The 20,750-nt window shown below is 38.8% G+C and overlaps 1 protein-coding gene and 1 long non-coding RNA gene across 5 annotated transcripts in view; both read right to left on the minus strand.

Annotated features, from left to right (window-relative positions):
• MEIS1 (Meis homeobox 1) overlaps nucleotides 1–20,750 on the minus strand; it is a 200,978-nt gene that overhangs the window by 110,034 nt on the left and 70,194 nt on the right. The gene's annotated exons all lie outside the window — the stretch shown is intronic.
• On the minus strand, nucleotides 8,028–15,979 carry LOC143987317 (uncharacterized). The gene is made up of 2 exons (XR_013276626.1): nucleotides 15,868–15,979; nucleotides 8,028–8,635 (listed from the first exon to the last, which is right to left on the minus strand). It is a non-coding gene; the product is annotated as an uncharacterized LOC143987317 (long non-coding RNA).

Below are 20,750 nucleotides of genomic sequence, written 5' to 3' on the forward strand. Positions count from 1 at the left end.
GATTTATATAGTGTCAACAGTTTGCGCAGCACTATAAAATATAAGAGAGAAAGGGAGACAGTACAGTTACAATACAATTTAATACAAGAGAGTTAGGAAGGCCCTGCTCGTGAGAGCTTACAATGTTAAGGACAAGCCAGGCAAACTCTCCATACGCAGGTATGTACTGACTTATGTGGGTTCCATTACCAGAGCACTGGCAGATATCTTCCAAACACCACAATTTGCTGGGCAGGTGATCTGATGCAATTTTCACTCTACATACAGTATGACACTTTCATTAGACTGCAGTGAAATCAGCCATATCATGCACACTGTCAGTCACTAATGATTATAAGCAGTGCAAGTGATTATAGGCAATGCCTGAAACTTTTGATTTGCATACAACTTGATAGAGCAGGGACAGTATAATACATCAGACTTAAGAACTATCCTGCATCTCTGTACAGCTTGTACAGGACAATATTTGTTATGTTCAAGCACAATGAATTTTTGTATGCTGTTATCCTCATTGTGACCTGGAGGTATAGTGAAATAACAACCACAATGTAGCAGCCAGGAACCACATTTGCAAAGCGAGAGAGAGTGAGAGAAAGAGAGAGAGAAAGGGGGGAAATGTCAGAGTCTTCATTCCTGGATTTGACTTCCCCTGCTGCCAAATGAAGGCAAATTATGAAGGCAAACTGAAAAGGTGGAAATAATCACAAAAATGATGCTAGTCCATAAACAGGCGTACAGCCTCATTAGTATAACAGTAGGCTCCACTGGGTGATTTCTACTCGATTTGCTGATGCCATGAGGAAGTGCCACAGGGCAACTTTGGCCAGCTGCTAATGGATTCTGACAGCTTCTTAGCAACTAGTGCTAGCCACGGTGTGGCGTTTGCTAGTGACAGAAACTGAAAATGTCATATTATCTGCCCATGTGTCATGGAGTCTGTGTGGCAATTAACTAGCAGGCCAGTGACTGAGAGGCCAGAGGCTCTTAAAAATGGCCTGTGGCAATTCTGGACACAGTAAGCTCATCTTCTGCATTTGCCTTGCCCATATGCAACATTACAATGCACAGATCCGGCTGGCTCTACCTTTTGTCTGAATCCCTGATGAGCTGGGTGTATTCAGATCTCGCCTCTGCAGAGAGAAGTCTCAGTAGCAGTCACTTAAGGCACTGCATGGCATTATCAGTGAAGTTAAAAGTAATCTGTCTTGATATGATTGTTTGAAATAGCCCTTTAATTGGCAATACCTGATTTTCTGTTTTTGAACGCCGCCTCCGAAAGGTGCTAGCTATTTTTCTGCTTTCGCAAATTAGTCTAAAAGGATTTAGGATCACTGAAGCAGACTCATTGCCTGTCAAATTGCTCGAAGCACTAGAACTCTGCACAGCAACTAGACACTATTTAAAAAACATTGAGCCTATAACAAGGAGAAGAGCTGGCCTTCCTCGTTTCAGCTCCCAAGCTATCAAAACCATCCTGAGTGTGTCAAACTGTCAAACCTTTCAGCGGGACCATTTGCTCTTTCAAATGATATTTAGGAATTATTTTCCAGAATTTTACAGGCCATGATCTAGAGCAAGATGCCGAGTCACAAAGAAAGGAATTCACCTCTGCAAGTTTGTAGGTAGACAATTTCTTAAGAGACCCCGGTCTATATCCACAGAGTAATGGAGGTGACCTGTGCCACCTCCTTTGCTGTCAGGGGGCTCAGATTTCAAACAAGCTCAAATCAAATGTCCCATAGTTGCCTATTTAAGCACACCCAGGCATTTAGACCATGCTATCTTGTTCCTTTCAAGAAGGGATAAAGCAGCATTTATAGTATTCAGGCCATTCAATGGGTCAAACTGGCCATGTCAGCAGGGGTTCTTCTCATGCAGGTCAAAGCTTCTCCCTCCTCCAGCAACCTTTCTTCCCACAGTCCATTGGTATTTAGAGGAGGGCAAAATAAACCTCTAACAAAAATATCCAGGTCATGACAAACGTTTTCAGTATTTTCTTATCGGATCTCAGAACAGTGTGTTCTAACAAGATTATTTAAGCCACAATATATTAAATCTGTTTAGCCCACCTTGAATGCAAAAGTTTACTCCACACTAAAAAGGAAATTCTTGAATTTGAGTGACGCCAAATTACTTAAAAATTACAAGCAGGAAGATAAGTTACACATGCTTTCATAAATGTGTAAGCATATATAAATTTATAAGTGCACCAGCAAGCAGACATAGGCTAAACATATACGGAATAATATTGTTTACTGATGTGAAAAATGTGAATCACAAAAAGTCACAAATTTCTGTGTTTGGGCAGTCAGAGATTAGTGCTTTACCCAAGCAGGACAAAGCAAACAGGTTTGCTTTTTTCCTCCTGTCCCCAACAGCATATTTTTTACCTTCATTTTGCTGCTCTACCATTCTGTCCAGCCATGTGTAAGCTTAAGTTGGACTTCCATACTTCCTGTTGGCTTAATGGAGCAGTCGGAGAGAGAAGGAAATGAGATTATACTGTATTTGCTGGTAAACAAAAAAAGCTGCTACTTTCCCTTGCATGGGACAAGCACAGGTTACTTTAAGATGATATCTGATGGTTCTGGCTGTTTAAGGTTGAACTGAAAATAGTCATATGTCTGTGTGCAGTCCCTGTCCTCCAAACAACCCATAGCCAACCACTCTGATCTAATCAGTTGGTTTGGAATTTTGCCAGCCAATCTCTATTGTTTGCTGCCTCGAAAATCTGGTAATGGAGATGTCTTTCTGCCCTTCTACTCCCCCATCCCAATACACAGGCATAAACCTGCATGATAGGCCACCATAGTTATATGAAAAAATTGTTTGGTGTTCAGATCGTGTCTGGATAACTGACCCCAATCCAATGTCTATGGGCGTTGACACAAATAGACAGATCATTTATTGATTGTCAAAGAAGAGGAAAGAGATGTCTATTGCTGTCACATTCACACTGGACCTACTGCAACTGTGAAACCTAATGTGAGTCCCCAAATCATGAACAGGGACAAAATGTGCTTCTATTTCATGGCTATTACAAAATGTTGAAAGTCCTATGAAAGCAATAATGACCACTTCCATTGCCATCCATGTTCATGTGCATGCACCAAGATGTCACTACATTGCAAGATTTTTCTCAAGAGATATATTATTATTATTATTATGATTAATATTATTATACAGGATTTATATTGTGCCAACAGTTTGTGCAGTGCTTTACATCAGATCTAAAAAAAAATTGCATCATTAGTGATTTTCTAAGTATATTGGCAACATATACAGACACATTTAAATTGTATGGGTACGTCAACATTTCTAAGCCAAGATCAAATAAAAGTTGTGATTTAAAAAAAAAAAAAAAAGTTTGAAACCAAAATATTTATCATAGGCAAAACATTGCAGATGATACTACTAAAATAATAATAGCTAAACTAATATAGCAAGTCATAGGGGGAAAAAAAAAACAAGAAAAAGAGGTTAGTTTATGCAGATAGGATAAGAAGGAGTTTTAAAACTTGTAAGGAAAGTGCCAGGCAGGAGCAATTCCTTGGAGGACCATTAACATACTAAGGGCATTTTTATAAGGCATTGTAAAAGGAGCTTAAAACGTGTAAAGAGTAATGTGTTAAAGAGTTAAGTGGTGCACAGTCATTTTCACCATGGAAAAAAAAAAAACGGGTCACTTTGTTAGGGGGCCCCTTGCTTTAGGACATGCACAGCTGCAGAGGCACAATAAAGCACATATGACTACATAAACCCAGGCTTAATAGTCACAGCAAAGCATAATGGACTGGACTAGGAGCAGATTAATTTATTCCCATATAGCACCATGAAACACATTCTTTATAAATAAGCAAAATAAATAAATAAATAATCATCTATATACCGTGCATGGTTTTTTTTTCACGGATTTCTTGATGTTTTGCCAGTGCATGATGCATTTTAAAATAATTATAATGGGAACAATTTAATTATTTTTTATGAATATTTTTTCCTTCTTCCCATGATAAGCAATATTTTTTCTAATTTATTAAAAGGGTGCGGTGCACATAGCCCAGTTTACTCATTTCTGACCTCTCTTTCTGAAAAGCTAGTTATCTGGCCATCATGCTGTCTCTCTGGCTTCAAAAGTTTAGGCCACTTGCACAGTACAAGTAAGCAAGGACTTTTGATTTTTTTACAACTTTTCCAAGCTGCATTCTTCCAGGGCGAGTGAATCAGAAAGTAATGAGACCATTCAGTCAGCATAATAGTCAGGATACTAGATTTATTTTAATTGAGGCCAGTAATAGTAATCCCGTATATTTCTCTCATGGAAGGTTTATTTCAGTTTTATATATATTTCTTCAATTTTATATAGATTAAAATGTGTCTTTAAAGTGACTGTAAACCCTCCCTCCGCCAGAACACTCCGATCAGCGCTGTCTGCCATTGGCTGATAGCGCTAACCAGGAGTCGGTCGGCTGTTGGTTTTACAGCATGCATGTCTGACAGAACCCAGCTGAATACACACACACAGGCAGAAAGCCGGCTGGTATTTTTTTGTACCGGCAAATGTTTCCCGACATTCTGCCTGTGTTTACAGGACTTAAATTAAATCCTTATTCTCTAAAACAAATCCACACATATCTGCTACCTAATGGCCCTGTAAATAGTTTTTTACTATGTTTTTCTGCCTTGTTGTAATGTCATCTGTGAGTTACCAAACCTCTCCTTTTCTCACTCACTTCCTTTTGTTTTGAATGAGCACTGCACACTAATTGAGGTAATGTTCACTGCTCTTTGCACACTACAAATCCCATAGTTCGCAGTTCATAATCCTTATTCCAACTCGAGAGCGAGCAAGAGAGGGTGGCTACTTTTCCTGCTTATAATGAGATCATAGAAAACAAATGTAGCCATCTTGTAATAGTCACATCACAGCAGAAAAAAAAAGAAAATGTAAGATTTAACGAAGGTTGAGCGCAATAGAAGGTGCTTTTTTGCGTTAAGAATACATACTAGAATATATGAATTTCTAATAAAAAAACGAAGTTTAGTGACACTTTAACTTAGATCCCGATACTTATGAGCTACTGGAATGGAAGCTCACAAAAGAATTTTACCCTCCCTGTAATTTTAAAATCCTGGCACCCAATCTAAGCTTAGTAAAAGAAGTAGCTCGGCACAGAATGGGGCTTAATTCTGGTGTTCCAATCAAACAAAAACATTTGTTTGGGCCTCAGAAATAGGCCTCTGATAACAAATCAGTTTACATGTCACTAGTTGGCATTTTCTTGTTTGATCTGTGTATTCTTATGGCAGTCTCAGGATACAAAAACACAGAGGGGAGAATTCCCCAATCCACCTCAAATGTGTGGATAGCGAAATCAGGTCAGTTGGGCCAGCATATAAGAGCTTGATTTACTCAAGTAGTTAAAGTGGAGCTCCACCCAAAAGAGGAAGCTCCGCCTATCTGACTCTCCCCTTTCCGCTGCCACATTTGGCACCTTTCAGGCGGAGCAGGTACCTGGTTTTGACAGGTACCCTCTCCCTTTTACAGCTAAGTTCGCCACATTGAATTAAGCCAGAATTTCGGCCCTCCTCCTCCTTCCCCCACAGCCGGGCCATTCACAAAGCACAGCACGACTGTGAAGCCCCAAGATGGCAATGGCAGCACCCGAGAGCCAACTGAAAAATCAGCTCGGGTGAGGACGCCGCTGAAATCGTGGACAGGTAAGTGTCCTAATATTTAAAGTCAGCAACTACACTCTTTGTAGCTGCTGACTTTACATTTTTTCTGAAGGACCCTGGAGCTCCTCTAGTAGTTGCTAATGAGTTAAGATTCACTTCAACTATCTAATCATATGAGAAACAAATGCCTACGTATTTCATCTGCGCATGATTGGGTATTCAAAGTGGAAACAGCTAAAATTTATTTTTTCAAAGATTCTCAACTCAGGTAATAAATCAGCCTCTGCTTGCCATCATTGTTGTAACCCAAGGAATTTAATTGTCCTCAGTAACCCAAAAAAAAAAATCAATAGAAATCTGATAATGGGCTCCAAATTTTAAAACTTTCTTTCGCATCTCAATGCACAAGTTGAGCACCCCGTCTCTCTGTACAGTTCATGGTAGCTCATATTAGATTTGGAAAATTCCAGGTTACAATTACTTCTAATCTGATATATATATATGTATTCTGATAAATCTGCGGCTTTGTATAAAGTGACCTGTGTGGCAGTACATTTTTTTTTTGTGTAATGAGAACCAGGGCATGCAGACTGTTTGAAAATGTAAACATAGCAGGGGAAAGACATCACAAAATGTTTTCTCCATGTCTCTTCCACATTAAACATTTAATCAGTGGCTGATAAGGAACAATGGCTAAGAAAACAGCCAACATAATTGTGGTGATTGGGACCATTCTAGCAGTATCTCCTGGTAAATTCCCTTCCTCTCAGATGCTAACTCTAGATCGAGTAAACTTAACACAATGGGTCACATAGGTCTCTACCTGTTTACAAAAATCTTTTCCTTATAGAGAAGCCTTTTAGCATAACAGAAGCCAAGTTATTTTAATTAAAGGAAACAGGCAAACTAGCAGACAAGGAGAATGGAAATATACTGAAATATATCTGAAGAAAGGTTTATTTTTTTCTACTTCATCATATTGATATAAGAATATGCAGACAATGATAGTGCACTAACCTGATATACTCTGCTTAAAAAATATATTTTTCCATACCTTTCCATCAGCTATGAACAAATAAATTCTCATATCAGGAAAATCAGCATACTGAACATTTTTACACTTCCCTGAATACTGTATATGCATGCAGATATTTCCACTCATACAATTCTTAAACATGAATGCCAGGATTCTGTAATTCTGTGATTCTCTGCCAGTTGAATTTAAAAAGAAAAAATATTCACTACTTTCCTTAGTGTGATTATGTGTTTGCAAACATATTTATTTTTAAGTGTTTTTTACCATTGCTAAAACTCATATATCCAGTCTAAATTGTAAGCTCTTCTGAGCAGGGCCCCCTTAATTCTCTTGTATTTTATTGTATTGTAACTGTATTGTCTCCCTTTTATATTGTAAATTGCTGCTTAAACTGTTGGCGCTATATAAATCCTGTATAATAATAATAATAATAATAATAAATAGTGCATAGTATAGGTGAGATTAATATTTTATATCAATATTTGTTAAGGGCACTGTTTCAAGTTGAGTCGCTTTACCTTGACACATGTCAAGGCCCTTTCCATACCTTTTTTCTCCAAAGTTATTCAAGTCTTTTAACCCAAAACTGTTATTTCAGTCAATCGTTGTATCTGATGATTTTCCACAAATGCCTATGTAATGCCTATTAGAGCTCATGCACACTCCATCTCAAAGAAGTGGCTCCTACAGGCTTTTGAGCTTTTTTGAGCTCTCATTTTTTTCTGCCTGGAAACTCCGCTCTGTGTTAGCCAATGTGTCCAGGCACACTATGGCTTTTTCAGGAGTTTACATGCATATGCTCTTACAGGCAGGAACCCCCCACCAAGCTTTCAAGCAGAAAAGACGCCTAAGTGTCCAGAAACAGGTGAAAAAGCTCAAAAACGCACTAAAAAAGGAAAACTTAGCTGAGGGGAGAGTTTGTCAAAATAAATGCTTATGCTAAAAAAAGGTCAAATAAGCTCAATAAAACACAAAGAGCACAAAAAGCAAAAGCTTCATCATGCTTTTAGGTAGAGAAATAAAAGCTCAAATGCCTGTAAAAGCAGCTTTTTTTTGAGCTGCAGTGTGCATGGGCCTTGGTGGCTAGGTTGGAGTCTCAGTGCCAGTGCTGTAATTAGCAAAGAATCACAAAGAGGGTGCCAGCAACGCTATTTATTAACAACATTGGGCAAGTGGACCTGGGAATCCAAGGACAAAGAATTCAACCCCAGCAGACACAAAAAGCCAGTAGGTGATCTAAACCTGCAAGGTCCATTTTGCATAGAAAGCTCCTTTTAAACAAACTCAAAGAACAACAAATACAGTATACTGTACATAATGATCTGAAGAAGTTATTTATTTATAAAGGTGACAAAATGTAGGGGACACCACCAACATCTTCCAATCAGGCTTCCCGATACTGCTGCTTCCCCCCCACATGCATGTAGATTTAAAATTGAAAGAACTTCACATATCTATCACACATATACAGACTCTAGTTTTATATGATTTTATTAGCGTTGTTATATTCCCTCATCTGTAAAATTAAACAGACACCAAAAGAGCAGTGCCTCCTAGTGTCTACATGATATTTTACAATTAGAAATAAAATGAGAATAGTATATTGGTATCTTTTTTGAATGCAGATTTGTCTGATAAACTGCGAACAATCAAATCACAAAGACAACATACTTTAAGCTGGGTACACATAAATATTGGCATTCAACCTGCAATCTAATAGATTTACCCATCCACACTATACATTGTGGATGGAAGAATCTCCCTCTGCAGCTACTGTATTCTGACAGCCACAGCCAGTGCCTGTCAGAATACCCACACAGCGGATACATATAACTGGATACAGCTGCTGTTCATCTGCCAATTTTCAGCTTCTTCGATTTTTCAATTGAAGGATGTCAGGCAGGAGGTGTCCAACGGGGCCATCTGCATAGTGAAATTAAAACAGTGTGTACCCAGCTTTATTCTTGAGGTTCTATTAAATGTAGCATGCAGACAACACTACACATTTTTTTTTTATTAGTAGAACACAACATAATAAGCTCAGTTTACAAAGCTAACACAACATTATTCAATTTGTTTACAAAAAAGTGCCTTTTTTAGCCTAATTTTAAAATACAAGTATATGATTGAATTAGATAGCCTTAAGGCAGCCATTCATGTCTCAATGTAATCAGTTGATTTCCCCATCCACGCTAAATAGCGTGGAGGAAAGTATCTCCACTGCCAGGTATCCAAATCAGGCAGCTGTGGCACCCACATCTGCCTGAATACAATCACACTGCCAAACAGAGATGGCATCTGATAGGTTGAACTCACTGTTTGCCTGATAACTTTCCACCTGGCTTAGGCCCCTTTCACACGGGTGCCTCCGTTTGGCGGAATCCGTTAGCTCAGCAGGGGATCGCTCCAGGTCAATCTTGGCTCATTGAGCAGAGTGGAGACAGACACAATCCCGATCTCCTCTATGGGGAAATCGGGTGAAAACAATCTGCCTGTTTTCATCTGAAGATATCCGATTAGATTCGCCAAACGGATTTAAAATAGGACCGCCATCTGTCTGGATTTTGCAGACAGGATCGGATAGCGGCGGATGTCAGCGAACTTGTCATCGCTGACATCTGCCACTTCATAGGGGAGACAGGAGGGTACGATCAGGTCTGCCTGAAAAACTGACAGACGGACCTGATCGGACAGCCCGTTTGAAAGGGTTCTAAGTCGAATTTTTAAAATAAACTTTTCGGTGAGTCAAGTGGTGCATTTCTTGAATTTTGGCAGAAAATTTGATCTGTCTATGGGTGCCTTTACCTGTGTAATAAAGTTATGTGAAACTGGCCTAATATCTTATATGTTCACTTCAACCATTGCATAAACATCTACTTCTATTTTTTTTTTTTAAACATGAGACCCTGCCCACACACAATTTATTTTGAATGGGTTGATGCACATTAAATAAGGACAAACTTTCTCTTGCCCGGCCTGTCACAACCAGAGCAGCATGTCCTATGTTTGAGCCAATTTCCACAGGAAACTGCCACAGAAAATGATAAGAGTCCTTGAACGCACACACCAGATACTGCTATTTACTTCTTTGGCAGAGACTGGGGGCATATGTAAAGTCATTACATATCTGTAATAAACCTGGGCAATTCACACGGAGTATATGAGGAAAATATGCATAGGCAGAAACTACCTTCAGCAAAGACCGAATGTCAATCAGTTGATCCAGAGAAAGAAGCAGCTAAAGCTATATAACTTTTCCAGTAAAGACCTAAGACTCTTGCCTCTATTAGTCATTAGCCGATCTCCTTTAAGAACCAACAGGTAAGCTATGGAGGCAGGAAAAGCAGGGCTGTGTTTGACTTTTCCAGGAGATTCAGGCCTGGTTCACACTGCAGGTTGCAGTTTGCATATTCCAGGTGCATTTTATGTTTTTCAATACATGTTTTTGATCCATTGAAGTTTATGATACCAAAAACACAACCTGCTGGTCCCTGGCCCTTTCCATAAAATGCACAGATGTGAATGTGACCCATAGGAGACCATGTTAAATGGACTGTAGTGTGTTTCTGTAAAACTGAATGCACTAAAAAAAACAAAAAAAAAACGCATAGGTGTGAACCAGGTCTTTCATATGACTTTAGCTGTGTTTATATTTGATATATTTGAATTCATTAATTGTTTTCATACACACTTTACCTGTAAGTAAGCTCTGTGTATACATTTTTCATCATATGTTTAAGCTTAAGATTCTTACTGTATTAAATTGTATTGTAATTGTACTGTCTGCCCTTATGATGTCTAACGAGCAGGGCCCTCTGATTCCTCTTGTACCAAATTGTAATGTAACTGTAATGTCTGCCTTCATTTTTGTTAAGCGCCGTGCAAACTGTTAAGGCTATATGAATCCTGTATAATAATAATAATTATAATACTAAAGCTCTGCATAAATTGTTATCCCTACAGAAATCCTGTATAAAAATAATAATGATACATCTTTATATATTTTAAACAAGCTTAGAGATTGCACAATGGTGTGAGCTACACTTGTGCAGCCTTTGTTTAATTGCTACAGCCTAGCCAGTGACAAATCCTTCATTACACTGATAATTATTTGATGACTTCATAATATGAGTTTTCTATAGGGTTAATCTGACTGTGTGGTTTCTGGAGTTGGGAGAAGGATTCACAGCATTAAAATGAGCAGTGATTAGATGCTTAAGCCTTGCCCTTGGATTTGAAGCACATTTTAATTTATTTGCATACCAGCATCAAAACAGATTGGGAGAAACTGTCAAGTCACAATAAAACCAGAATGTGGTTAGCCAGACTGCACAGCTTGTGTTGTTTGGCAATCATATCCAATGACCAAATCATGTGGGACCTGACCCAAGCGGAGCAGTTGGCTAATCATTTACCTCATCAGATCGCCATATAGACATGCAGATGGCTGTCGTTGGACAACTGGATTTTCTAACAAGTCCACTAAAAATTTGCCCAGTTACAAAATGTATTTATTTCTGGAGCTCAAAACATACTACACAGTGGACCAATCCTGATAAGCCAACAAGATGGCTGGATCTAGTTCTGAAATTAACTGTAACTTGTGCAAACTTTGCCACCTAAAGGAAATATAGAGGCTGACATTTCTAACATACTACTGTAAGGATAATAATTTTACAGACCATCACTATTCATTTATTGATAGTAGCAGATAGATAACAAATTGTTTAGTTAGTTTTTCTTTTCTGGCACACTCCCAGGCTGCTGATTTACTCAGTATGGACGGCATGAAATTGTATCCGTTTAAAAAGCCTGCAAGAACAGAAAAATACCTGTTGATCTGCTACAAATGCACTCAGCTCCCAAGTCCTGTTGTGGGCTGACAACAGTTTTATTGTTGACTTAGTGGTGTCAGCCCTGTCCATTGTCTTTTGCTAAACTATTCAACCATGCCTACTCTCAGATCTCCACAACATACAGGCTAGTTATTCTGTAGTCCAAGAGAAGAACTAGTAGGGCTCTTTGAAATAACACAGGAAGTATGCAGAGGACACAGAACAGCTCTGAATTTCTGACAACATCAACAGGTTTTTTTTTTCTTTTGACTCATCAAACAGATATAATGAAATGCTATATTAAAGTGGTTGTAAACCCTCCTTCCTGACTTTTACCTATAGGTAAGCCTAGAATAAGGCTTACTTATAGGTAGTGGAAATATCTCCTAATCCTGCACCTTTAGGAGATATTTGTAGTGTGCCATGATCTCATCGGCGTATGTGCTGCGAAGAAACGGACCTCCATGCCGCTTCTTCCCCAGCATGTGCCATGACTGATGGGCTCCCACACGCATGCACGGGAGTGACGTCACGTGGCTCAGGCCAGTCACAGAGCCGGAGTCTGCGGCCCCAGAAAAAGAAAAGGGGCGAAGATGGACGTGGCCTGCACAGGGTACAGCACGGGATTCATTTGCAGGTAAATGTCACATAATGGGCTAGTATGCGATGCATACTAGCCCATTATGCTTTTAATTTGCAGGAAGCAAAAGAGGAAGTAAAACCCATTAGGCAGACCAAAAAGTACCAAATAAGTGAAGTACACTGTTAAGTTTTACATGTACTTTAAAAAGCAAATGTTTCCTTTATTCTTCTCTACAATACTGTATTTGTTTTGCATGTGACTAATTCAATGTAATTAATGTAGGTCTATACTTAAAATGATTGTAAACCCTTGTTTTTCTTTTTTCTTTTTTTTTTATAAAAAAATTATCATACTCACCTCCACTGTGCAGTTTGTTTTGCACAGAGTGGCCCTGATCCTCGAATCCTAGGCTCCCCCAATGGTGCTCGTGGCTCCTCCTCGCATCAGAAAACCCCCTGGGAGAAGCACTCTCCCTGGGGGTTACCGTGCGAGCGCACTCCCGAGTCCAGCATTTGCATCTATGGACACAGAATGCTGGACTCGGCCCTTGCCCCCCAGTGCCCAAGTCATTGGATTTAATTGACAGCAGCAAGAGCCAATGGCTGCGCTGCTATCAATCTATTCTATCAAGAGCCGAGACCCCGACCAGAGATGGTTTGCACGTCTCCGGCATGGGAACGAACAGGCTCAGGTGAGTAAAATGGGGGGCTGGTCTGTGACAAAAGGATGCATTAAGGTGAAAAAACATGAGGGTTTACAACTCCTTTAAAATCTAGAGTTTAGCAGTCAAGTAGGGATTAATAAGCAAAGTTCAATGTGGTAAAACAAATCAGTATAATTACATCCTTTGCATATCATTTCCAATTGGAGGATGGAGAGCACTTCCACTCACAAGACAAGACACAGTGGGGAAGATTTACTAAACTCGAGAGTGCAAAATCCGGTGCAGCTGCACATAGACATCAATCAGCTTCCAGGTTTTATTGCCTAAGCTTAATTGAACAAGCTGAAGTTAAAAGCTGATTGGCTAACATGTACAGCTGCACCATATTTTCTGAGTGTCAAGTTTTAGTAAGCCCTGGTTCACATTGACAGTGAGAATGAAATGGTGTGAGTTCAGCTGAACTTGCACCATTTCATTCTCGCATGTTAGTCCTGACTTTGGTGGGCGATTTCAGAGACATCTGTGAGGGTTGCTGCACAGATGTCAATGGAAATCACACCCCTAAGAAGCCAAAAGTAGTTTCTGTACTACTTTTTGGTGACTTAGGGGTGCAATTTCCATTGACAACTGTAAATGCGGTGTCGCACCGATTTAGACATGTCAAATCGCATGCCAAATTGATCCAATGTGAACCAAGGCTCAATCTCCCCCACTCTGTTCATCTAGCCTCATGGTAGCCTATCAGGTGTTTGATGACCATTGAGTCCTGCTTCTGATAACTAGATAAAATTGATGGTGTCATCAGGGGGCAACACTGCAATAGAGAAGAGTAGAATGCCTATTGTAACTGCCACATCTGACTTGTGAAAGGATAAAGCTGCCAGAATCTAGGTTTTAATAAAGGCAAAGAGCAATGTACAAATCACCGTGACCTACAGCGATATGAGTTTATCTGTCACCAATGTTACTGTACTATGGTACACCGAATTTTGGTTGCATCTTGTGACATTAACATTGTTTGTACACTCCTATTAATAAACCCTGCTGAGCATTTGGGGTGTTGTTTTACTGCTCCTAAACTTACACTGTCAAACTCACATTGGGTATATAAGTCCCTAGATTGATTTCACTGCTTTACCTTCCAATGACTACTAATAAATTGATATAAGACAACTTAAATTGATTTGTTAAGCATAATTACACTATAATTAACTACATATTATCTCAACACCCTGTGTCACACTGATGTGTATTACATTGAATGATAAAGGCTCATTTACAAATTCCGAAGTATCGAGATTACTTCCTCAATAATATATACTTTTGCCATTAACAACATAGACTATGTTCTGCTACCTTGCCTTTTATGTAACTATTACCAGACATAAGAAAGGACATATCAGGGTTAATTTACAAAAACAAGTGGAGTGTGCTCATTTTGATCAACCAGTCATGGGCAGGGGAATAAAAAAAAGGAATTTCCCTACAAAATGTACAAATAAAGTCCGACTGTTATATGTCACAAGTTATAGTTAATAAAATAATGTTGTTTACTTGTGTCAAACTGCGCATTTGGTTATCTGGCCATAAATAGCAAGCCACCGAGTAAAGCAAGGTCAGACCCAAGGTGGTGCTCTGGGTTTATATATAAAAAAAAAAACTTACACCGTCATTCACAAATGCTGATGTGTATATATTAAGTATATGTGTTATATTTACTGATATCCTGTATGTTAAAAGGTTTCTAGCAGCTTAAGATACAGCTCAGCTTTCATAGCCTACTTATAGCTCCGGATTTAGTGATCATTAGTACCAGCGATTCTACCTAAAGTAACCTCTGCTTATGCATTTTTTCATTATATGCCCATTTGGCATTGCCCAGGTTTATTTTAAAGAGTAACTCAACTTTTGTTGAGAAAAAAAAATTCCCTCTGGGTGATCAATGTACATTGCAAGGATTTTAACAAAATTTGTTGCTGATTCCTACATTATGCTGGAGAAATCCCATGTGTGTGTGTGTCCATGTGGGAAAGTGAGTCTAATGGGAGTGGTTTCATAATTATCAATCAGCTGCAGCAGCTGCAGGGTACTAATGAGAAAAGGTGCTGTGCCCGCGTCCCTTTAGACATGATTTCCTATTGGGAGTATCTCAATAAAAATAAAATTTTTGTTGCAGGGGATGTCTGAAATCTGACTTGTATCTTAGTGCAGACTTCTGGGCAAATCGGAGAGCCAATCACAGATGCAGGAAATTATGTTTCTGGGGAGCATTCTGTACACATTATGTGTACAGAACAACTCCTGGTAGCCATATTTGATTGCATTTTCAGAAAATTACAGAGCTGCAGATTAAAAAGGAAAGGTCATTTTTAATAACATTCAATTAGAATATGACTTGTGTCACAATTGTATACGCTATATTATTTTTTCTTTATTTGCCATTTTTTTCCCCCCATGAACGTGGAGTTACTCTGTAAAGAGGCAGATGGTTATTTTTTTAACCAGGAACAATAAAGGTGGTTAAAAACATTTGCCCCCAGTTATACTTTTTTTGAGATGCACCTAAGCTTTGTCTAAACTGTCTAAAATAAAATGGCCACACGGGCAGCTGTGAAATATATAACAGGATCTTCATGTGAGACAACATCTATTTAAGTTTAGTGACATTTAGGAAAAAAAATAAAACATTTACAACATTCCTGCAAATTAATAATACGGAATGATAAGCATAAAATTAGTGGTAAACATTTTTGATAGCCATCAGTTTTCATTTGAACCCACTGTTGAACAGTCAGTGCTGAACCTATAATTGCCCACAAACTCTGAAAATATAAGCAATCAATTGTACCCTTTCATTAAAAAATGTACGTTGAAGAAACCAAGCGTCTTATTAAACTGAAATTCACAAGTGAGCAAAATTAGTTAAGGAACAACAGCAAATTTCTGATTGAAAGGCCTAAATGTAAAAGCAGGCAACAGGAAGCTTTTAGTTGGGAAGTTGAGGTTTAAAGTACTCAGCAACAAACAATGAGCATGAGAGATAAAGATGCAATGGAAATGGTACGGAACAGACCTTAGAAACTTCCTGCCAAAGCTGACTTGTGAGCATGTGTGCGGCCATGATATGGACCAGCAAAGCTATTTTGCTTGTATTTACTTGAGGTATTTGTTCCTGTGCAAACCCTATAAAAACAAAGAGCGGGGGATAAGCAAGCTTTGCCATCTCGTGTTGCCAGGTCTTCAGGCTTAGCATGTATCACATATTTCATCATGGAAACGTTCTATTTGTTCATATTGTTAAGTTGTAGCTAGGATTAGGTTTCACTTTACAATGCATGCTCTGGTCTTGCTTGTCTTTGAAAAAACACCTTTGCTGATGCCTATCGAAGAAATGATTGAACAAGTTTCACTGCCCTTTGCAAACAAGAAAAAAAGCAATTTTCCATTTACACCTGAGTGGGAAATTTTTGGGATACTCACAACTGAGGGGTTTAGGGTAACAGCAAGTACCTAGACAATGGCTGTTTTCTTATTAGCCTGGAAATAAAGCCTAGTACCCACAATGAGATTATTAGATGGACGATCGTCCGTTTTTTGTTTGCATGTTAGTCTCCATATCGAAAATCAATAGGTTACTAAAGTAAGAAAATTATCGTATGACAGAATAAAAATTTGGAAGTGATGTAATTTATTTGTATTGTATTTTCGGATGAAAACTGTACTGATTAAACAAAAATCGTACGATCTGGTATCGTACGAGAAAAAAATTACGGTTTGTTCCTTCGGAAAATTTCGGACGAAACCTGTGTACTAACAGATTATCGTACCATTGCATCAAAAGTGGTATTTTGTGTACGATATTCTTATTGTGTGTACAGGGCTTTAGACTTTCTTGCAACAGTGGATTTATCCTTAAAGCCGGGTACACACGGACCGAATGTCTAGAGACATTTGCCGGTTCAAAAGAAAATGGGCAACATTCGGTCCGTGTGCATGTTGGTCTGTCCAACAGAAGCCGGCCGTTTGGTCAGCTTCTGTTGGATGAGCATGCTGGAAAACCAGCAGCCAACCGACTCCCGATCAGTGCTCTCAGCCAATGTCAGAAAGCGCTGATTGGTGTGTTTTGTTGGGGGCCAGCCCGCTGTCAGAATACAACAGTTCAGCGGGGCGGGGGGGGATCGCTGTACTAACTTTGCATGACGAATACAGTGGCTCCAACTGGAGCTGACAGGTTTTTTTCGTTCAACCCGCTGGGTTGAACGGAAAAAAGCTATACAGGCATACCCCACTTTTAAGTACACAATGGAGTACATTTACCAAAGCTGGAAAGTGCAAAATCAAGCTCACTTTTGCATAGAAACCAATGAGCTTCTAACCCCAGCTTGATCAATTAAGCTTTGGTAATATAACCAGGAAGCTCATTGGTTTCCATGCAGAAGTGAGCCTGATTTGCACTTTCCAGCTTTAGTAAATAAACCTCATTGTGTACTTAAAAGCTGGGTATGCCTGTAGTGTGTACCAGGATTAACCCTCTACCACCCTAAAAGTGTGTCTGGGAAAAAAATACAAAATAATTAAGGGTGAACTGTCTTTTATTAAGAAACAACAAACTTTAACTTTTTATGCATACGGGAAAGTTTGTGTATATATATTTTAAATACAAAATATGAAATGAGGGTGAAGGGAATGGCGGTGATAGCCAGAGAACCCCTGATATTGTAATTTTATAGTAGGTCTTGATTTTCCAAATGCTCCATTACATCAAAGAACACCTTTCAGGTCAGGTTGCTGTCAAATTCATTCAGTAGCTGATAAAGTCGACCACAAAACATTGATAAGAAACATGTAATGCATAACTGCATTATTCAAATTTTTTGTCCACATTTTGAGTCCTTGCATATAATCAACAACTTAACAGTGCAGATTTTTTTCCCTTGGTTCCCTCAGTGTAAAATTATGTTTTTTAATGCAATTTTGGATTTTTCTAATTAAAAAAAAAGTATCATTTTGTTTTATCTTCATCTGTTCCTGCAATGTTATCCCTTTGTTTCTGGGTCAACACTGCCACCATTATCATTCCATTACTTTATCCCTCCTATGTTTTTCTTCCCTCCCTCTCACAACACCAGGTATCTGTGTCAAAAGAGGACTCTTCACTTGCAGGTTTGTTTGGCCAAGGTTACCCATAGGTCAAGCATTTCAGCAGTTGTTAACACAAAGCTTCCACTGGGCTCTGCACAGTCTCCAACACAGTGTTTCATCTGCAAATATACTTTCTATCCATGCCAGTTTTTTCTTTTTCTCAGTTTAGCAAGAACTAACAAATCCCCTCCCTGTGAAGTGGTCTCGGTGACAAATAAATAGGTCAAACACTCTTAACTGAAACCAAAGAAGCTAAATTCTCCAAATATGGAAACATAATGGATTTTACGTGCTTAAAGAGGCTTTTAGGAGCAGCATTTAACTCGGTTGGGCGTTATTCAGTTCTTCATACAATGTAAGCAGTTAATACCGCTTCAAATGTTAAGAACTGTTTTTCTTTTTTTCTCTCTCTCTTGACAAAAAGTAATCAATTGTTATAAAAATTGATTTTCCTATATGCATGTGAGAAATGAATTTAATTGAATCAAATATGTAGCAAAATAAATTATGTTAGCTATCATAAAAAGCATCAGGGTCAAAATATCTCTGCTTAATTTAATTTGATGTTATTTGAGACTTTCGGCAACTATATTACTTTATATAATCTTACTCTGCAGAAATTTCCTTCTTTAGCTGTTAGCTGCTCAAACAATGTATCTCTGTTGAGTATTTTACACTTGAATATTATCACCAGGAGAGCATATGGCATAACCATAGTGGGAAGCTTATCTTCATCTTCTTGTAAGCTAAAATTAGTTCAAACGGCTTTGCAGTTCTCCACATGACTCCAGTTATAATGTTAATAAAAGAATCATTCGTCCCATACTTTCTGCATTACAGTCGGAGTGCAAAAACACCAGGCTTTTATTGGCCTAAGAAGATACAATAAAACACACAAGTTTGTCTATATTTTCTGCATGTTTCTAACATATGTGTCAAAAATTCACAATACTGTCTAATGAAGAGAAGATTTAGGGGAGTTTTCAAAGCTGGCAGGCAGACCACTTGAGATGTACCAGTTTATTACTGGATCAGGATAAATGACCATATAAGTGGACTTGTTAGTTCTACTGCAGCCATGTAAGCCAAAATTAACTAAGATGCAGCTTAAAAAACACAAAGAGGAATGTGTTACATTGAGCTTCAACTTTTAAGGTTTAACTACCTGGATAGTTTGATTTCATGCTTCTGAGTGATTTGGTCACCACATGTTGGTAATCACCCCTTCTGAAACCCATTGACTGGGTGAGAATAAGAGTTTTTTTTTTTTTTTTTTGCCTATTAAAGCAGACCAGAATAGAGTAAAAAATCTGGATATGTCCTATTAAAGGGTCAGCCAATCCAATGTGATAATAGAGTTATAGCTGGAGGATTGTGACCTAATCAGATGCTGGTTTCTTGGGAACAGCATAAATGGGATCTCTCAGGTATTGTCTCCACCCATCTTGGAGCCTCACTCCTACTGTTGCTAATCAGATCTCCCAGGTGTTGTCCCCACCCAGCTAATAGTTTTACTCCTCCTACTGCTACAGTTCTCCCAGGCATTGTCCCCACCTACCTTGTAGTTTTACTCCGCCTATTGCTGCAGTTCTCCCAGGCATTGTCCCCACCTACCTTGTAGTTTTACTCCTCATATTGCTGCAGTTCTCCCAGGCATTGTCCCCACCTACCTTGTAGTTTTACTCCGCCTATTGCTGCAGTTCTCCCAGGCATTGTCCCCACCTACCTTGTAGTTTTACTCCTCATATTGCTGCAGTTCTCCCAGGCATTGTCCCCACCTACCTTGTAGGTTTACTCCGCCTATTGCTGCAGTTCTCCCAGGTATTGTCCCCACCTACCTTGTAGTTTTACTCCTCATATTGCTGCAGTTCTCCCAGGCATTGTCTCCACCCACCTTGTAGTTTTACTCCTCCTATTGCTGCAGCTCTCCCAGGCATTGTTCCCATCCACCTTGTAGTTTTACTCCTCATATTGCTGCAGTTCTCCCAGGCATTATCTCCACCCACCTTATAGTTTTACTCCTCCTATTGCTGCAGCTCTCCCTGGCATTGTTCCCACTTACTTTGGATTGTCACTCCTCCTGTTGATGCAGATCCCCCAAGCACTGTTCCCACCCACCTAGAAATCTTACTCCTTCTGTTTCTGCAGGGGTTTCTCACCTCTTCTGTCTCACTTTTTACAAATGAAGAATAAATTCAAATTCTAGCAGGCATTTTTTATTGTTGTAGACAGTGTGAAGAAATTAGGGGGTGGCTCTTTCAAAAAAAGAAATAATGGTTTCTAGTAGCTTGACCTTTTACAGGAAAACAATAGTCTTTGTTAATGTTTTTTAATGTATAACTAGTAAGTTTGTACATGAGCCAGCTATATTTGCCCTGCATGCTTTGCTTACTGCTTTACAGTGCTACCCAATAATTATCCCCCCTCTTTCTCTATGGTAGTCTATGAGTCAGGTCTGATTTTTTTACAATTGTAAACCCTGCTAATTTTAGCAGTCCCAATGTTGGGATGCTAATCACATTCTCTTTTATACATTTGAACACTAGATGGAGTATAGTGTAAATCGGTATATGAAACACAACAAAAAATAATGGGACACCAACTAACAGTCATGTCAAAAAATGACTATAAAATAAAAGTTATGAAAGTAACTATAAATATGAACTTTCAAAAATAAATTATAATTCTCCTTTAAGCTCAGTGGATATTTTAAACTGATTAAAGGCATAGCAAAGATAGATAGGTGATGAATACCATTTACAAAGCTGAATGTCTCATTGCCCTGTTCCACAATATGCCATGTATCAGAAATAT

Source organism: Lithobates pipiens, unplaced genomic scaffold (assembly GCF_037356315.1).
Source record: "Lithobates pipiens isolate NorthernLeopardFrog02 unplaced genomic scaffold, aLitPip1_a1.2 Scaffold_18, whole genome shotgun sequence".
Taxonomy (NCBI): domain Eukaryota; kingdom Metazoa; phylum Chordata; class Amphibia; order Anura; family Ranidae; genus Lithobates; species Lithobates pipiens.